We start from the raw sequence: 19353 nt of genomic DNA, 5'->3' as shown, positions 1-19353 counted from the left end.
AAATATTTTTACTCAGAGGACATTAATTCTTTGCTTTTAGTGTTTTATTTGTATTATTCTCTTCTCACTCAAAATTAAGCTATAGAAATTAATGATAAATCTGGAATTCCATACAAAGCAATCTCCCTCCTCAAATAATAGGTGAATCCCTAGAAAAACCTTTAAGTTAACACAAATAACATTTATAGCCAGAGTTTAAATGACCTTTGAAAATCTATTAGGAGTGGTTAAAGGTCACGGTAAAATTTGGAAAATAAAAGTTCCCTCTTCAGCAGCTCCTGGCTAGTACATTGCAATAACAAGTGTGAGGTGTGACTGGGGTGTCCTTAAAAGCCAGATTTTGTACATTGTAAATGTTCACTGTCACTAGCATAAGCACATAGCTTTTTAAAGATAAATGCTTCATTTCCCTTAAATACTTAAAAAAAATTAAAATTTAAAAGAATAATAGTAAATAAACAATTCCTATTTGAAACAGAATTTTGGCTAATCTGATATAAAATCACGAAATGAAGTCAAGAGAAGAAAATTATTTGTAAGGTTTTTAAATATCACTCTGAAATTACTGGTATTTTTCAGATATCACAAAAGTTACAGGTATTTTTTTTAATCAAAAGTAAAATACAGTAGACAAGCTGTTAAATTGGCGAGTGGTTCAACAGTAATCGTCTGCATCAAGATGAGAAATCTAAAAAGGTTCATTCTCTAGAGAGTTATATCTGCCAAAAGAGGATATATCAGAGAGAGGCATTGAAATAATCATGTTTTCTGAGTCAAAAAGATAATACCTACCCCCTCCATTTTTGAAACAATTCATTCTTGACAATTGACTGAACCAAATACAATGATTTTTTTGTGTTTTGTCATATATTTTATATAATTTTACCATTATATTATATATATGCATGTATATGTATATGTTAATGTATAAACATACACACATATGTTTATTCATAATTTGCCTGTACTTCATAGTGGTTTATCAAACAACATTTTAGAACACAATAAAAAGTCAAAATAGTTTTCTCAACATGATTGAAACTAGAAAGGAATCAAATCTCAATTATGTTTTAAATGTGCTTCAGTTTTCTAATCTGTAAAATGAGAGAATAGGACAAAATGTTCTCAGAGGTCTCTTTGAATCTTTATTCATATGAGGCAAATCAATATGAAAATTTCTAAATTCTAGACTTATATATAAGGAAAGGTGATTATCACTTTACCTTGTGATGCAGAAATTTGGAGTTTTCATGTAATACTTCTACTCATCAAACATTTGATTAGTCTTAACAGCAGATGCAAACAGCTGGTTTGCCATAACAGGAAGCTAACAGATGGCTTATTTCTACTTCTGTCCTTAAAACTCATGCCTAAATCTTAGCTAAATTCCTGCCTATTAGATTCCATGATTCTCTCTCCCTTTGTGTCTGTTCTGTAGTGATTTCACAGCACTGCAGTATAGAAATATCTTGCCCATGAAGAGATTTCTGTCTTGAGTTCTGATATTTCCCTGTATGTTTCTGCTACACCAATTGTATTTGTCTCAAAATACTGATTTGGGACTAAGTTTTTGTGCTTCCTTTACATATATTTTGTGATGCAACAAGATTAATAATTACAGATCTTATAGAGTGCCATACTCTTATAATTACTAGTATCCTATTAGAGGAAGTATAAAAAAAGTTAATATCCCATATTTCCTTGAATTATTAAGTAATAGAACCCTGGTGAGTTTAGTTTTAGAGGTTTATAGGTTTAATTTGCTACAAAAGCTATGCCAAACAATAAAATCAACTACTTTTCCTTCAAAGAAATGAGAAGGAACCAAACTGAATCAGATCACAAAATCCTTAAGGACCTAGTCAAGATTTGTGTCCCTAGAGCCCGGTTTAGTTTCTTGCATATAATAGACACTCAATAAATATTTGTCAATGATGGTGATTACTGTAATTAAGCTAATTACCCTGACTAGACTAAGCCAACCTCTATAAGCTAATTCATTTACCTCCTGAAATCATCAAATTCCCAACTCTTCCATTATGTGTGTACTCATGTGGGGCTTCTCTGTATATTTCACCCTGACAAACTGTACAGATCATATGAAAATTTATCCAGCTACATTATTTTTTGTTTCTGTTTTTGTTTTGTTTTGAGTTTTTTGTTTGTTTTGTTTTTGTTTTCCTAGTCTATGGATTGATAATCATGAAACAGAAGAACTAAATTTGAAAAGCAATCCAAGGGCAAAGGATATATATATAAATAAGGAACTAAGGAGAAATAGTTGAGAGAATGGAATAAAAAATCAATGCATGAACAAAAAATAAGCTTGACTAACTATCTAATAAATGAAAAAAATAAGATAAGATAGCATTCAAACTCCATGGATATCATTGTGCCAGTCAAGTGAAAGGGAAGAGGGTTCCCGCATATTGACTATGGACAGATAGATAATGAGATAGATATGGATATATATGCATATATATGTATACATATATGTGTATGTGTACATATATAGCTCTCATTAGAGATGGAAATAAGGAACACAAAAATAAAGTATATACCAAAAGATGAGATTATTTTTCTTCCCCATTCTCCATTAATCTGATGTCTGCCTCAATCCTACATTTTATTTTATGACTAATATTTGTTTTAAAGAAAAAGAAATCAGTCAAGCTTTTAACCAGCAAATATTTATTTATTTTTGACTATTGTCACTGGAAAATTTTAAAAAAGTATAAAAGATGGCCCCTTGTCCTTGTCCTGCTTGCTACGACCTGAAGAAGCAAGAGAGATTAGGTGAATGAAGGACTAATAGAATTATACAAGAAAGTAGATAAGTGCCATGTAAATGCCATTAGAGTTTAAGTACTGTGATAGTTCTTAGGAAGTCTAAGTTAATTATTTTATGTGCCCAATGTCAGTGACATCAAGAGATAGGATTAAATCCAGCCTTAAAAAATAATAGTGGGGGCAGCTAGACAGTGCAGTAGATAGAGCACCAGCCATGAAATCAGGAGGACCTGAGTTCAAATTTGGCCTCAGATACTTAACACTTCCTGGCCATGTGATCCTGGGCAAGTCACTCAACCTCAATTGCCTCAGCAAAAAATAAAAAATAAAATAAATGATTAACAGTAGAGGTAAGCACAAAGATAGTGGAATGTCAGGAAATAATATGGAGCTCCTTTTCACATAGTCTTCCAAACTTCTTTTTTAAAATGTACCAGACCAACTCCTGATGGGGAAATTAAAAAAAAAAATGCAAGGAGTTCTTTGTCCTGTCCAAGTCATCATAGAGAGTGAGATAGAGAAGTGTTTAAACTTAAGGGACTGAATTGGACTTGGAGTAAGCTTGTTGGGGGCACTTCAGCATTTAGGGTGACACTAAGAACCAAAGAAAGAGGTGGTTTGAGTACCTATATTGAGGCTACTAACAGGAGGAGATACGAACTAGCAACTTTGTTTTCAACTATCATATAACAAGACACAAATACAGGGTGAATTGAAAAGGGATTTGTGCAGTGTTGTGGAGGAAGAAACACCTGGGGGTTATATGGGAAAAAGAGGGAGTTTAGAAGACTAAGTAGCAACAGTAGCAGCAGCAGTGGTTTGATTCTCACATCAAGCATAAAAAAGGTCTCTCTTCCAGAATTTGGTTCAGATTTTAAAAGAATACCTTAGGTATGAATTCCAGACCAGAAAAAGTACATCTAGTATCAAATATCTCCAAATCAACAGCACATTCCAGCTGGATGATGTCAGTGTAATTTTTTTGTACAGTCCCTACCCCAAGTCAGAAACTTCTAGAGCTCAGACTAGAAAGACAACAATTAGAATTTCCCATGGATCAAACAACTTTGGGAGTACCATAAGTTTTCAGGTCCTCAGATTATCCCTAAAGTCTTGGTATAAAACACTACAAACCTCCAAAAATGCAACAGGAGCAGAGTAGTCTAGAAGAATGATCAAACAAGTAGCAAAAAAGAGTGCTGCCATAATGAGATATTATAGTGACAGAGATGCTTTACAGAAACAAAGAAGAAAACGACTCCAACATACCTATAAGCATTGCCTCCAAGAAAAGCCACACCTTATGAACAAACTCAATTAACATTCACTGAAAGGACAAAGTAAGTTTTGTTTATTCATTTTTACTTTTAAATAATAATTAAATAAATAATACAAATAATAATAGCTTTTAGTTTTCAACATCTACCCTTGCAAAATCTTGAGTCCAAAACTTTTCTCTTGCTCTCCACTCCCACCACCACCACCACCACTTCTAGACAGCAATGAATCCGGTATAGGTTACACATGTTCAATTCTTCTAAATATATTTCCATATTTATCATGCTGCACAAGAAAAATCAGATCAAAAGGTAAAAACAAAGAGAAAGAAAAAAACCGCAAGTAAACAACAACAAAGGTGAAAATACTATGCTGTGATCCTCATTCAGTCTCCATAGTCCTAAAGATGGCTCTTTCCATTACAAGTTATTGGAATTGCTTAGAATCTTCTCATTGTTGAAAAGAGCCAAATCCACCACAGTTGATTGTTACATATTTTGTTGTTGATGTGTACCATGTTCTATTGCTTTTATTCACTTCTCTTAGCATCAGTTCACATAAGTCTTTTCAGATTTTTTGCAATCAGCTAGCTCATCATTTCTTATAGAAAAATACTATTCCATTATATTCATATACCATAACTCATTCAGCTATTCTCTAATTGATAAATATCCCCTCAATTTCCAATTCTTTGCCAGTACAAAAGGGGCTGCAATAAATATTTTTGTACATGTGGGTTCTTTTCCCTTTTTTAAAAAAAGTCTTTTTGGGATACAAAAACCAGCAGATGCACTGCTGAATCAAAGATGTATGCACAGTTTTATAGCCCTTTGAGCATAGTTCCAAATTACTCTCCAAAATGGTTCCATCAGTTCATAATTCTACCAACAATTTATTAATGTTCCAATTTTCCCATATTCCCTCTAAAGTTTACCATTGGGGGGTGTCAAGATGGTGGAGAAGGCACATACGACTTTCTAAGCTCATCTCTTACCCTCACTATCAATATTATATTCAGCTTCAAAAATAGTGCTTGACTACTACAAGTCATAAAGATTAGAAGTACAACAATTTACCAACCGATCTGGAATCTCACCAGAAAAGGTTTGTGCTGAGGGGCCAGGGAGAAGATTAGCACAGGCAGGGAGAGAACTAGAGGCAGACCAAGTGGAGAACTCTGGGAGATGACTAAGAACCATTACATTGAATTCCCAATGCCTATATTTTTGCCTGCCTGCATTTTGAATTTCCTTCACAGACTAATTGTACAATATTTCAGAGTCTGATTCTTTTTGTACAGTAAAATAACGGCTTGGTCATGTATACTTATGGTGTATCTAATTTTTACTTTAATATATTTAACATCTACTGGTCATCCTGCCATCTGGGGGAGGGGGAGGGGGGAGTAGGGGAAAAATTGGAACAAAAGGTTTGGCAATTGTCAATGCTGTAAATTACCCATACATATAACTTGTAAATAAAAAGCTATTATTAAAAAAAATAAAATAAAATTAATCATATACTTTCTTGTCATCTTAGCCAATCTGAGAGATGTGAAAGAGTATCTCAAAGTTGTATTAATTTGCATTAGTAATTTAGAGCACTTTAAATGACTGGAAATGGCTTTAATTTCTTCATCTGAAAACTTTCTATTCATATCATTTGACCATTTATTAATTGGGAAATAGCTCATATTCTTATAAATCTGAGTCAATTCTCTATATATTTTAGAAATGAGGCATTTACCAGAAACATTGGATGCAAACTCTCCTTTACCCTCAGTTTTCTCATTTTTCTCTTCTAATCTTGGAGAAAATTGAATGGGATTAGAAAGGAATATGTTTTGTTTTGTTTTATTTTGTCTTCTCGGTAATACATGGAACCTATGCAAAAATCGACTGTGTATTAGGACATAAAAACCTCACAATCAAATGCAGAAAGGTAAAAATAGTAAATCTATCCTTTTTCATATAATGAATAAAAGGAATTTGGTAGGATTCCTTCCACTAATTTTCTAAATAGTTTATATAATATTGGAATCAATGATTCTTTAAATGTTTGTTAGAATTCACTTGTAAATTTATCTGATCCTGGAAACTTTTTCTTAGGGAATTTATTAATAGCTTGTTCAATTTCTTTTTCTAAAACATGACTATATAAATTATTTATTTCCTCATCTATTAATGTGTACATTCTATATTTTTGTAAGAATCCATTTCATTTATATTATCAGATTAATTGGCATACAATTGGGCAAAATAGCCCCTAATTATTCCTTTACTTTCCTCTTCATTGGTAAGAAGTTTGCCCTTTTCATTGATGGTACTGTTAATTTGGTTTTCTTCTTTCTTTTTCCCCCTAAAATTAAGAAAAGTTTTATTTATTAACCAAAGATTGTTTTCATAAAACTAATTCTTAGTTTTGTTTATTAGTTCAATGGTTTTCTTACTTTCAACTTTATTAATCTGTCCTTTTATTTTCAGAATTTCAAATTTAGTATTTAATTTGAGGTTTTAAATTTATCCTTTTTCTAACTTTTTTTGAGTTGCATGCCCAATTCCTCGATCTTTTTTTCCCTCTATTTTATCCAAATGAGCATCTAGAGATATAAAATTATACTTAAGAACTGCTTAGACTGCATTCAATAAATCTTGTTATGTTGTCTCATTATGGTCATTCTCTTGGGTGAAAATATTAATTATTTCTAAGGTTTGTTATTTTACCCATTCATTCTTTGGGACTAGATTATTTAGTTTCCAGTTAATTTTTGGTCTATTTTTTTTTCCAGCCCTTTATTGACTGTTTTGTCCTTTGAACCTAACCTATTCCACTGATCAACTAATCTATTCCTTAGCCAATACCAAATGGTTTTGGTAACTGCTGCTCTATAATATAATTTTAGATCTGGTACAGCTAAGCCACCTTCATTTGATTTTTTTTTTAATTTATTTTCTTCAAAATGTTTCTTTCAATTTGAATCCATATCCTTCTTGAGATGTTTTCAGCTGTATGAGTCTAATTAACTTCCTTTACCCTCAATTCCTTCACCCAGAAAATGAAGATAATAATATCCATCTCACAGGTGTATTGTGAATATCAAATAAGGTAATATTTTTAAAATAATTTGCAAACTTTAAAGTGCTTTCCAGATATTATTTATTATTGTTGTTGTTGTTGAGATTTAAAGATTTGCATGTAGGACATCATAATGCAGTCATTATAGATACAGAAAGCTAACACTTTCTATCTAGAAAGCAAGGTGCCCATAAAGAGAGGAAATGGATGGCAGAATAGCCATGTATAAAAAGGAGATATAGTATTGAAAAATTCCATAAACTAGGATAGAGAAAAAGTTGAAGAATATTTAAATGAAATAAAATATAGTGAGAAAAAGAAAATGGAAATGAACCTGCTTTGGGATTCTGCTACAGACCAAGCAGAGACAGGAGAAATCTTACACAAAGTTGATGGAATGGATTATATGCTGGGCATAGAAGCATGTAGAAAATATGAAAATAAAGTCATATCTTTCAGTAATTTACTGGTAATTTCTTTTTGCCAAAAGAAAAGTAGCTGAGAAATTCTTGACACTTTCAAAATGTGGAAAAAGTTTAAAAAAGAGGAAAATTTTAAAATTGTATTTTTATTTTTAAAAGAGTTATTGATGGGATCTTAGACACAAAGAGGCCACAAAAAGAGTTGTTAGCTAGGTAAGTGAATGAAATGTCTTAAATTCAATCTATCAAAGCATGTTTAATACCTGTATAAATGCTATTATAAAACTTTCTCAAACAAATAAAGAATTTAACTAGCTGGAAGTATGTTCAATGCTCATATCTGAATTAAAAAATGTAACAACAATAACAATAATACTGTAATTAATTTACAGATTTGCTGATAACCCAATCAAAGTATTAGAAGGACACTTCAAATATGTTAGAAGAAAACTATAATAAAATAATTTGATGGAATGAAATATCTAAAATATCTAAAAATAATGAAAAATATAGGAATCTAGGTAGGAAACATTAAAATCATATTTCAAATTATAATTTTAAATAATGATATTCAACATCATTTGATTATTGTTTTTCAGTAATTCAATCATTACCAACACTTCATGGCCCCATGGTAAAGAAACTGCATTTAATTTGCTGTTTCATTCTCTAGTGGATTCAGACAAACAGAAATTAAGTGATTTGTCTGAAGTCATGTAGGTAATATATGTTTATGGCTAGACTTAACTCAGTTTTCCTTGACTCCAGATCCAGGATTTGTCTACTGTGCCATCTAGCTGCCTTTACACAATAGAAAAAAAAAAAAAAGTAAGTCGATATAACAGTTACTACGAAAAGAATTAGAAAAAATATATAAAGTATTTGATGAATCTCAAAACATACATTGCCTGATCCTTATTTGCCAATGATTGCCAGGAAAATTCAGATACTTTCTGGAAGAAGTTAGGCTTATACCCATGTAATATGTACTCTGTGCCATAAAAATTCAAAATGTATATGAAATATTATTATGAATTAATATACCATAAATACAAAATAAAAAAGTGATCAACCTTCAAAAACTATGGATAAGTGTAGAATTCTGAACCAAACAAAGGACTGAACCTTGAATAATAAAATAAAATAAATAATTTAAATTCCATGGAATTGAAAAATACTGAACAAAATTAATGCTGATAGGACAAGAAGGAAAGTGGATGTGTTAAGGGAGAGAGCAATCTGTTTACTTAACAGAAAATATAGGATTAAAGCCATTCCTCAGTAGATAAATTACCAAAAGATATAAAGAAATTCTCAAAGGAAAAAGTACAAGTTATTAATGATGAATGAATGCTCCAAATAACTAATAATGAAAGAAGGGCAAATTAAAACAACCCTGAATTTTCATCTCATATTAAGAAAATGTGTAAAAATTTTAAAATGAAAATATAAAGAATCAGTGTTGGAAAGAATATAGAAAGATAGGGACATGTATTCATTATTGGTAGAGCTATAATATTCCCCAACCCTACATTAAACATTTTTTTAAATGTACCAGAAGAGTGACTAAATATATAGACCTGTAGCCAGAGATCCTAATACTAGGCATATTCATATTTCAAGGATGTCAATAAGAAAAAGAAAGAAAGAAAAAAAAAAAAGGAAGGTTCATGCAAAAGAAAATATTTTTAGCAGCACTTTTTTGTGGTGGCAAAGAATTAAAAATAATTCAGATGCTTATCAATTGGGGAATAGTTACAGAAGTTGTAGTCTGTTAACATGATGGAATACTACTGTGCTATTAAAAATGATAAACATAATATAAATGGATAAAATAAAAATAAGCAGAACTAGGAAGAAAAAATGTGCATTTATTATTATTGAATCTGACTTTCTGTGATTCCACTAAGGGTTTTCTTGGCAAAGACAGTGGAATGGTTTGCCATTTTCTTCTTCAACTCATTTTATAGATGAGGAACTGAAGCAAACTAATTTAAATGACTTGCTTAGAGTCACACAGTTAAGTGTCTGAGGCCAGATTAGAACTCTCAGGTCCTAATGATTCCAAGTCCAGCAATGTATCCCCTGTATCACTTGATTCTTCTGTGTGTAGATTACAATAATACAAATGGAAAAACAAAAACAAAACAATCAGTCAATAAATATTATTTTTAATGCTGAGCTTGGGAAGGGAATTCCAAAAGTTTGGCATTACAGACCAGTTTTTTGAGGTCTCTCAAAAGAATTTGCAGGCTTGAATCCATATCCAAGTAAAAGGTCAAAGTTTATTGTAATTGTAATGCCATTACAAAGCAGTCTGAATTTCCAAAAGAAATTGTCAGAGAAAGAAAATCAAGGAGACACATTTATCCAGCTTTCCATCATTGACATGCTAATTCTATGACTCATAGATAGGACAGAGAAGTGGTCTCCAGAATTTAGTTATCACTGACCAACAGATTATCTATCTGACAAACAGCAATGAGCTGAGGAGTGGTCTATTCACTATTGTCTCAGGAATTTGATCTGTGGGACTATCCTGAGGCCAGAAGCCATCTGACTGAGGAATGGTCCATTCAGAATCAAACAGATTGGGCATGGGAGTTTCCTGAGACAGACTCCAAAGCCAGAAGATTTAGGACTACTAACTTATTGTTAGAACAGAAGCCCCCCTCCCCCTAAAATCAGGGGATCACAAAATCATGTTACATATTTTCCCCTCTCAAGCATTTGTACCCCAAATTCATTTGGGATGGAGATCTCAATCTCATCTTCTGGAGCTCTTTCATGCCTATAAGAGCATAGAGCTGTCCTTAGTAGAGCCCAGACCAAAGAGAGGAGGCAAAATGGCAGTAGCAGCATTCAGAGGGATTCTGGGTGTCAGAATCAGTTAGCCAATGGTATTCACAGTAGACAAATAGTTGGAAGTTCATAGCTTGGTGCTTGGAGGAAACAAATCTCACAAGTAGATTAAAAATGCAGGGAACAAATATGAGCAAAAAAATAATAATAATTAAAAGTAGAGTTAATAGGACAATAGCCAGGAACTCCACCCAGAGGAAAGCTGGGTGGGGAGGGAGATGAGGCTATCATAAATGCCTCTCATCCAAACAGCTTTTCCTAGGATAAATACCAAAGAATGTTTCCCCCCCCCAAATCCCTGCTTTTGTCTCCTTGAAGGTATGGGAGTAGTGTCTGAAGCAGTGGCATTATGCACAATGAAAGGAACACTCAGATGACCTTGGGTTTAAATACCATAATGTTTAAAAGGTGTTAAGCATTTTGTAGAGAGGATGACAAGCAGAATGAAGATAATAATTAATCTTAAATGCATTTGATCTCTAAATTTAGCAAAAATCTCTGAGTCTTTTCAGTCTTACAAGGGAAGGCTTTTATCTAATTAATAAAGGTGACAACAAAAACCAAAAAGGAATTTGAAGCCCCATATGCCTGGGGAATATATATAAAAATCCATTTGTCGGTTTTTCCCTAACTACTTACCCACCCCCCTTCAGATAGACTTCAGGATGGTGGGTTTAGCAGCCTTTTCAAAATTATTTGGCCACACTGAGAACATTTGACAGGTCTGTTTAATTGTGTCTTCTAACTTGTGACCAGTAAAAATAGGTTTTACAAGGGATTGGAGAGCAATTTTTTTTTTTTCAGGTAAGTAGCTTGTAATAGGACATAGAGAAGTTTCCATTGTCTGGCTTTGGGATTTGAAATAGTTCTCAGGAGGTTATGAAGAAGCTTCAAAGAATGTGGTGTAGAAGCATTATGAGTGAGTTTGCCAGAACAATTTTGGAATGGATAGCCTACAATTATTATGTGGATAAGATATCCTTTCTGGCAAGAAAATGGGATAGTCAGGTTAAAGTTATTTCCCTGAAGGGTAGCTAGTACAAATGAGATGGCATCCAGAGTGGGAATGGTTATATTTGGGAATGCAGCCTTTGCAAATAATACATCAAGTTGCATATGTGGGCTGCTTTGAGGATGCTAAGGGCACACCCAACAATCTTGAAATCCCCCACTGCCCATGGAGTTTCCTAGCCTGAATAAAGACTAAGGAAGTATCTCCCCGCTGGTGGGGGCCCACAGAGTGACACCAAGAGAGCTGGAGAGAAAGTACTAAGAGCAAAGCTCTCATCCTGGGAGTGTTTTAAAGGTAACACCAGGAAAAAAGTAGGTGGCCCAAATACTTAGGCAAAGTAGGTTTTCAGACATACACACACACACACACACACACACACACACACTCGCAACAAAAGAAAACTTTATAGCCTTCAATGGAGGGAAGGAGGCTGGAAGTTTAAGGTTTCTATGGCTGCAGTCAGATAAGCCTCTATGGTGGGGCTGCAAATCAATATATCATCTAACTCATTCTGACCATGTGCATTGGTAGGGGATTATGTTGCCCGGGATTTGCCCTTTTAAGGGCAAAAAGAAATGGTGAGCATTTATGCAACAGTATACAAAAGAAAGCATCTTTAAGAACTAGAGTAGAGAACCATTTAGTCCCCTGAGATACTTGTATAGGGCTCATGGATTCTACTCTGATTTGCTCTGATTATAAAAATTTCCTATGAGGAAAAAACAGAAACATAATTATAATAGTATCAAAACAGGTTCTTCAGGTCTCAGCCTGAGAGCACATACATGACAGGATAAGACATCCTTAGTTAGATATTTAACAACTGATCATATAACTTCACCTCTTACTAGACTCAGGAATAATCAGGAGGGAAACAAAGAAGAAACAGAACTGGGAAACTGAGTTATAAGGCTCCCACCTTAATCAGAGGCTAAGGTAGTCTTCCTAATCCTTGCCCAGATCCACCTTGACATTTTAGGAAGGCATTTTCTGAGTAATTTGTGGCATTTCTCTCAAAATGGTGGATTACTGACTTAATGATCAGACAATCAAATTCAGAACTCAAAAGAATATCAGTTATAATCCCAAGAGATTTTTTCTCTAGCAGCAAATTCCACCAATCGCAGCATAGAGCTAGATATATAAATTTAAAATTTTACCACGACTTACACACAATAGGAGATCTTGTTTAATATGTTTTATATGTTTAAACTAATTCTGGTGTAAAGGATCATTATACAGACTTATAAATTCTTAGTAAATACATTCCTTGTTTAGAAACTATAAATCCTAAATAGGCTCATTTCTCAGGGCTGATGACTTTGATTACCCTGATTTTTTTTTTTTTTTTTTGCCTTTTTTACCCTGATACCAGTTTTCTTGAAAACTACAAGCTTACAAATTAAGGGGAGTTGACTGAGACCCCAAGGAAGGGGCTGAACTTACTGTTGTCCATCCCAAAGTATTTTCATGGGCTGTGCTGTTTAATAGCTCCCCCTACTCTGTGAAGGAGGAAAGGAGTTGCACACCTCATACTTGAAGGTAAACTGATAAGGCTTGATGACAATAACTCCAAGCAGCTTAATTACTTTCAGAATTTTCCTAAATAATAGCCAACTAGTCTTAGCCGTAATTTCTATTCCCTTAAGTGAGTTTCTGTTTTGTTTTATGGAGAAAACTAGACAATCCTTAAAATTGAAATCAAACAGATTTTAAAAATTGACTTAACTTTAGTTAAGATTCCCCTAGATTCTGATTAAATGTCCTAGATAAACTGAATTGAAATTTGGTTATTTTCTAATTTACACAAATCATTTCTCTTTTGTGAGCCTGAAAAAGGTGTCAGTTTCTACTGACAGGGCTTTCAGAAGTGTGACTCTAGATAACTAGAGCTTTTAAGGTAGTAGCAAACTGCTTTTCTGTTTTCTTAAAATTCCCAAATTCTTCTGTTAATGCTATGAGTGAAAATAGATCCCTTTAGTGGGCTTTAATTAGAACTTTTTTTTCAAAATTTGCTTTTACTATCATACTTCAGACAAGTTTCCAAATTACTTTACAAATTACTTCAAGCTAAAGAAGGGAAAGGGACCTGTATGTGCCCGAATGTTTGTGGCAGCCCTCTTTGTAGTGTCTAGAAACTGGAAACTGAATGGATGCCCATCAGTTGGAGAATGGCTGAATAAATTATGGTATATGAATATTATGGAATATTATTGTTCTGTAAGAAATGACCAACAAGATGAATTCAGAAAGGCTTAGAGAGACTTAGACGAGTGTTTAAGCTGAGTGAAACGAGCAGGGCCAAGAGATAATTATATACTTCAACAACAATACTATATGATGACCAGTTCTGATGGACCTGGCCATCCTCAGCAATGAGATCAACCAAATCATTTCCAATAGAGCAGTAATGAACTGAACCAGCTACTCCCAGAGAAAGAACTCTGGGAGATGACTAAAAACCATTACATTGAATTCCCAATCCCTATATTTTTGCCCACCTGCATTTTTGATTTCCTTCACAGGCTAATTGTACAATATTTCAGAGTCTGATTCTTTTTGTACAGCAAAATAACTGTTTGATCATGTATATTTATTGTGTATCTAATTTATATTTTAATATATTTAACATCTACTGGTCATCCTACCATCTGGGGGAGGGGGTGGAGGGTAAGAGGGTAAAAATTGGAACAAGAGGTTTGTCATTTGTCATTGCTGTAAAGTTACCCATACATATAATCTGTAAATAAAAGGCTATTAAATAAAATTAAATTAAAAAAAAAAAAAACAAATCACTTGAAGCAATTATTTCCAATTAAAGAAGATAACATTCATATAGCATGTTTTGTGCTAAATACTTTTGTAATCATGTAGTCTTCACAATAGCAATTGTTATTTCTCTTTACAAATTAGAAAACTGGACAGAGATAAAATAATTTGCCACATATTACATAGCTAAAACAAATTCATAATTGAAAAAGAGAATGGTGGTTTTACCAATGGCAGAGCTGGAGTAGGTTTCTCACCTCACACTGCCATGCTGGGTGGTGCAGAGGTACTCAAATTCTTCCCAGGTAATTCCTAGACAGAACCTGCTGAAAGCTAGTGTGACTGGTGCCAGGATATTCCTTTGATGGTAGTTTCAGGTTCCAGGGCTCAGGGAATATTGACCATGGAACCTAACCCCCACTCCATACCCACAAATGAGATACACAGAGGACCACTATGGGAATTGGAGTGAAGAGGGTCCCTTAATACTTTCTGAGGTGCTTTCCAAAAAGAACAGAAGGGGTCTTCAGACAAGATAGGAGCAAGGAAGGCTTAGCAAAAAGTTTCTTTTTCCTTGTCTTTTTTTTTTTCAGCATGAGACAAATTCCTGAAATTATCCCCAATGTTTCAGGAATTTTTCTTGTAATCTTAAAATAACTAATTGCCAAAATTCTTAATCATTGCTTTCAAAATTTTGACAATTTGCTAAGATGTTTTGCTCTCAAAACTTCCGTGAATCTGTGAAGATGTTATTTTAATTTTAATTAGCCAATTTTTTTTTTTGTGTAGCCCCCAGCTTGGCCAAAGCTAAAGTACACAGAAAAAAAAATAGGCTTTTAAAGAAATTTTCCCAGCATTCTAACTACAGCCTAGAAGGGGTTTTGTTGTTGTTGTTGTTGTTGTTTTGTTTTGTTTGTTTTTCTTGCTACTTGATTTTAAATCTTTCCAAGTAACAAAATCTAGTTCACAGAATAAAAATGACAGACATTCTGCACAGAGAAGCAAACACAGACAAAATGACATGAAAGAGAACTGCCCCATCTTTGCCAAAAGCCACAAAATTTTAATGACCTAGGCAAGCCTTTTCCTAGTGATTTGGGGTGTCCAACTTTAGGATTGTGGGAGAAAAAAATGAGGGGCTTACCTTGAGAAGGAGGGAATCAAGCCAGGGGAGACCAGAATCTCCCCATACCAGACTACCAAATGTTGAGTTTGGGAAGGGGACTCCAAAAGTTTGAAGTCACAAACTAGTGTTGCTAGGTATCTCAAAAGAATTTGCAGTCTTGAACCCATATCCAAGTCAAAGGGCAAAGTTTATTGTAACTGTAATGCCATTACAAATTTTCAAAAGAAATCAGCAGAAACAGAAGGAAGGAGGCACATTTAGCATGTCATTGATATGCTAATTCTATGGCTCATAGGTAGGATGGAGGAGTGGTCTAAGAAATTTGGTTATCACTGACCAACAGATTATCAATCTGACAATCAGCAATTAGCTGAGGAGTGAATAGACCCATTGTTTGATCTGTGGGACTATCCTGATGCCAGAAGCCATCTGACTGAGGAGTGGTTCATTCAGATTCAGACAGATTGGGCATGGGAGTTTCCTGAGGCAGACTCCAAAGCCAGAATACTTAGGATTACTGATTTATTGTTAGAACAGAAGTCCCCCTAAAACCAGGGGACCAAAAAAAATCATATTACATCACAAGTATTTTCCAAGTACTAACTGACATAAATTTATCTGCTAAACTTTAAAGTGAATAAAATAAGGCATATAAAATAGATAGGTGAAAGGATGAATAAATAAATATTTTAAGTCTGCTCTCAAGAAACATAGTCTTTTGGGGGAGAAAACATGAAAATAATTATGTACTAACAAATTTTATACAAGATACTATGGAAAAATTTAAAAGAAGAAAGACATTTGAAATGAGGTAAAAGGATAAGAAAAGTTTTCTTCTTCCCCCTGTAGAAATTAGAATTTTATCTGGGACTTGAAGGAAGCCAGAAAATCCAGGAAGCAGAGATGAGGAGGGAGACATTCTAATCATGCAAGGCAGCCAGTGAAAATGCAAATAAAATAGCAAATTATTTCCTCCTCCAGTTTATTTTACAGATTAGAAAGCAAAGGAAAGCAGGGTTAATTGACTTGCCCAGGACCATATGACTAGTAAGTGTTTGAGGTCAGATTTTAACTCAGAAAGATCAGTCTTCTGAGTCCAGGCTAGACACTCTGTCTACTCTGTCACCTAGGTACTGCAAGTTTAATGTAATAAAAGATATTTGGAAATGGAGTCAAATTCAGAATGGGTTTACTTTGGGAGTTCTTTTCACAAATTTTGCACATTGGTTGGTCCTTGTTAGGCATATTACAAAAGAATTTTTTTTTCATTTAAAGGTTCAACAATATAGTCCCTTCTTGGGCAATGATAATGTGACAAGGCATTAGAGATATTTGCATGTTCAGTTTTTTTTTTTTTTAAATAAACAGAAACTAATGTAAAAGCAATGTAATGTAAAACTAATGAAAAACTTACTTGGTTTTATTATACATTTTTCACCTCAGCTTACTCTTTCTAGTCAATAGTATTCTATTTATCATTCAAAACCTAACAGTATCTCACCTCCTAGAAGCCTTCCCTAATTATCTCTAACTACAAATGATCTCTTTCCTTTCAGTGAGTCTGTTGCATATAGCAAAGTTAATAAGAAATTAATTTTAAATATAAAATAATGAAAATTCTAATAAATCTATTCAAGGTTACAAAGGCAAAGGGCAAATATTAGAATAAACTGAAGAAACTGGATTCATCTTGAAGGCAGCTAGGCATTAAAAGTTTCTAAATTGGAGCAGTTACTAAATGATGAAAATTAAAAAAATAATAATTCTTTTTGATAGGATGTTTTTTTAAATAGGATAGTCAGGAGGGAACAGAGAGCTTATTTACAATGAAACTATTTTCTTTTTTTTTTTCAATTACTTTTTATTGACAGAGAAACTATTTTCAATTAAATGAGAATAAAAGAATAAAAAAAAAAAAAGCAGGGAAAAGTAACCTTTCCAAGGTACCTTATAATCTCATTCTGAATCATTTTTATTTTCTTTTTCTTTTAATTTTTTAAATAATTTTCAACTTCATTTCTCTCTACTTCTTTACAGAAATTCCTCCTTCAACCCCTTTCATCTATCTCTAAAGTCTGTTCTGTGACTCTGTTTCTACTCATGCCCTTTGCCCCACCTAGAATGGTTTCTCTATTTTTGACTTTGTATTCTACCTCTCCATCAAGGGGCACACACTTTCCTGTGCTCTTCCTAAAATATTCTAATTATTCTAAAATAAGATTTTTTTCTTCTGGAATTTTCTTGGCCTTATTGTTTTAATTAGAATAAAGTAACGAGACTTATTGCTAGGTACAGTACATATGCAGGTTCCCTTGACTGACATATCTTTACCTTTAAACTCCTTAAAAGAAATTAATTTCTCTTTTGTTGTCAAACTGGTCAACCAGATTGTTCACTTTTGCTTACTATATCTAAGTCTCCTATTTCCTTTGATTCGTGTGCCTAATAGAATTATTCTATAACATTGTCAAAGTCCAGTGTTGTATCCATTGTTAGATTTTAGTTGATTCAGAGAAAACTTAGGCAGGTCAACTAATGGTCCTTCAAACAAAAATGCTTCACCTTTTTTTTCTTTTTGTATGTTTGAGGGAAGATCATGGGAACTAAATTGAGAAATCCTGGGGAATAGAAAGAAGGATGCAAGAAGAACAAAGGAAATATGTAAAGGAAGTCAATTTATCTTGACTCCATGACCAGGACTGACACTTTCAAAGTGCAACTGAGAAAACAAAAAGAAATGATAAAATAAGGAAGGAGTTCTTAGCTGTTTTTTATTCAATGACTACTGTGACAATCTGGTAAAACCCATTGAGCCCTTTTCGTGATAATATTTTTAAATATACAAGATGAAATGCATATGATTATAAAGGAAATTAATTATAGTAAAATAAAGGTATAGGGTTTTTTTCATATCCAAGTTTGTAGATGCTCTAAAAGTTGTTTATGAGAGGTCTATGAATACAAAGTTATGAACCTATGCATAAAAGGTTGAGTGGTTGTAGTTGAGAGCTAAGAGCACAGTAATGGAGGAAATCCTGCATTATTTCCTCAGAACTAGAAGTGGTGGGTAAGAAAACTTTAAAAATGCATTTTTTTTTGTTTGTGGCAACCCTTTTTTTAGTGACAGAAAACTAGAAACTGAGTAGATACCCATCAATTGGAAAGTGAATAAGTTATGGTACATGAATATTATGGAATATTATTGTTTTATAAGAAACGATCAGCAGGATGATTTCAGAGAGGCTTGGAGAGATTTACATGAACTGATGCTGAGTGAAGTGAGAAGAACCAGGAGATCATTATGCAGGGCAACAAGATTATATGATGATCAATTCTGATAGACATGGCTCTCTTCAAAAATGAGGTGATTCAGACAAGTTCCAGTGATTTTGTGATGAAGAGAGCCATCTATACCCAGAGAGAGAACTATGTGAACTGAATGTGATTCATAATATAGCATTTTCACAGAAAAGATAAGTAAGATATTTCCAGGGGGAAAAAAAATGAAAGAATTAACTCAACAGATGCAAAGTAAAATGATGCAAAGAATCCGTAGAACATTGTACATGATAACAGCAATATTGTATGGTCATCTGTTGTGACTGCTTTATCTATTTTCAGCAATATAATGATCCAAGACAAAATCTAAGGATTTATGATGGAAAAGAAATATCTATCTGCCTCAAAAGAAAAATAAACTAAAAAAATCTGAATACAGATTGTAGTTTACTTAAAATAAATAATAGAAAATAAAAATGCATTTTTTTAAAGACTAGGTTTCTCCCATCTCACCCAAGATAGAATTTCAAGGAGCTACTCACATGTTCAAATCTATTAATAGGAACTTTGACCTGCTCCTTTTTTGGAATTGAATCAGTTTACTCCAATTTTGGTAACTTCTGATACTTCCTGGGATTCACCATATTGATCCATAATACAGTGTGTATTCAATTGTTATAGCCACTGCGTTTAGCCTATAACAATTGAATTTATACATTGTGTTCAAGATATCTGTCAGC

This window comes from Sarcophilus harrisii, chromosome 4 (assembly GCF_902635505.1).
Source record: "Sarcophilus harrisii chromosome 4, mSarHar1.11, whole genome shotgun sequence".
Classification (NCBI taxonomy): domain Eukaryota; kingdom Metazoa; phylum Chordata; class Mammalia; order Dasyuromorphia; family Dasyuridae; genus Sarcophilus; species Sarcophilus harrisii.
This window is presented reverse-complemented; position numbering follows the sequence as displayed.